This window comes from Salvelinus sp. IW2-2015, linkage group LG21 (assembly GCF_002910315.2).
Source record: "Salvelinus sp. IW2-2015 linkage group LG21, ASM291031v2, whole genome shotgun sequence".
Taxonomy (NCBI): Eukaryota; Metazoa; Chordata; class Actinopteri; order Salmoniformes; family Salmonidae; genus Salvelinus; species Salvelinus sp. IW2-2015.
The window spans coordinates 4,207,807-4,210,099 of NC_036861.1; positions in this window are offsets into that span (position 1 = coordinate 4,207,807).

The window sequence follows — 2,293 nt, forward strand, 5'->3', positions numbered from 1 at the left end:
CACGTAACGTGAACACTAAACACTAGAACAGGAACACACGAACAGGAACAATCACCCACAAACAAACAGTGAAAACAGGCTACCTTAATATGGTTCCCAATCAGAGACAATGACAAACACCTGCCTCTGATTGAGAACCATATTAGGCCAAACAACAAACCCAACATAGAAACACAAAACATAGAATGCCCACCCAGCTCACGTCCTGACCAACTAAACAAAGACTAAACAAAGGAAATAAGGTCAGGAACGTGACAAAAAGTACATGTTTTCACTTTGTCATTGTGTGTAGATGGGTGAGAAAAAAATATATCTGTAATCCACTTTGAATTCAGGCTGTGACACCACAAAACATGGAATAAGTCAAGGGTATGAATACTTTCTGAAGGCCCTGTAGAGCCTATACATTCAAGTTGCTAGCCACAGTATATACTGTATGTAGTAGACTACATTACTTGAACAGTTTATTATGTAGCTACACAGTCGAGAATAAATCACGACATATGAACACACAAATTAACACAATAGAACCCTTCAATCCCAAATGATACAGTGTCTGGATTTCAATCAAATATTTACTGGAAATCTTTACAGTGTCTTTGTTTATAAACCTAACCCCGAGCCCACACACTTGTTATTCTGAAAAGTGATGAACGCATATCTGCGAGGAGAGTCTACCTTGTAGTAGGCTAGTTGTAGATGTGCATAGAGTACCACTACCCAATAACAGTCAGAGTTAATGGCCGTGTCCCAAATGGTACCCCTTTCCCTTGTTGGGCCCTTGTCAAAAGTAGTGCACTATGTAGGGAATAGGGTGCCATTGGGATGCACWTCATACATACTGACTCGGCAGGGGACCCACATTCTACTTTAGTTACCAGGAGAGAGAAAACCAACCCTTGCATTTCTGCAGCAAACCAATGGCACTCAGCAAACTGACACTGGGAGAAAGGGTCAACTCATTCACCACTTTAATCAAGAGGTTTCAGGGAAAGCAGTACAACTCGTAACCTACAAGTATTTGGATGAAAACTAATCTAGGCTGGTCTGCGTTCAAACTGGCACCCAATTCCCTATATACTGTAGTGCTATATAAAACTATGTAAATGTATTTATTTCATTAGTCCACTGTTAATACAGACCCAAAATATTTTGCATTGTCGGCAGTCAAGTTTTCAAGATATTGGACTTTCAAGAAGCAGTGTCACTTGCCATATGCCCCATGATGATGTGTTTTGCATCATATGAAAGCAACTTTGAAATCTACATGCAATGAAAGCTCTATATAAAATAAACGTATGATTATATGTCTGTATAGGGATCACGGGTTCTGGTCAAAATGTGTGTACCATATGGGAATTGGGTGCCTTTTAAGAAAGACACTTGGCAGTTGTGTTGCATGAAAAATGTGTATGGTTGACAATCTGAGTGGCCACGTTGAGCAAATTAATCAAGTTGTTCAGGGTGACTATGACAACTTGCAGTAATTTAAGCAGGATTGACCATGCCTTCCTAACTTCACGCGTTATGGTTAGGGTAGTGTAGTTAGTAGGCTATGGGGTGCTCAGTTGGGGGTGAGAGGGTTCTCTCGTGTTGGATTCCTTCAATTTTCCTTTAATAACACTAGAGGGTAGTGTTTCTCTTGAAACATCACCTCTGTCTGCTCTGTATAAGTAGCCGACTCTGAAGTCAATACTGTATACTTTTTTATTGGGGTAGAGACACCACACCCTAAGTGCTATCAGTCAGGTCAAATAAAAAAGTTTTGCTAATCTTAAAATGTTGGCAGAATGCAAACACAMCCACAGTCCAACATCACCGCTACCCTACATCAGATATGATCAGACAATGGCATATTATTTCCAAACATGGGATGGAGATAAATATATATATATTTTAATAGTTCAAATTGTCAGCAAATACAACAACCTATTTGAATGGATTCGTTGCAGGTTCTTGTGATCTTGCTGTACCAGGAGTTGCATGTGTTCCTTGTTATGCTCCCATGAAGTAAGTCTAGACTGGTATGAGAATCTTTAAACAAAGCCCCCATTCAGATAGTGAAAGATATGACCTGAATAATAGGATTCCAAATTAATTCATTTGAAATAACAAATCCCGAACGTTTTATCAATAATAATCACAAATTCATCTCACTGGTTTGAACACTGTCGAATGTATCAATGGCCTRCCGGCATTGTCATGACCAAGTGTAAACCTATCCTGGATTGCATCTGTTCATACAAACATACAAGCCAAGGGGGAGAGGGACCAACAAAAGCCGGGGACCAAC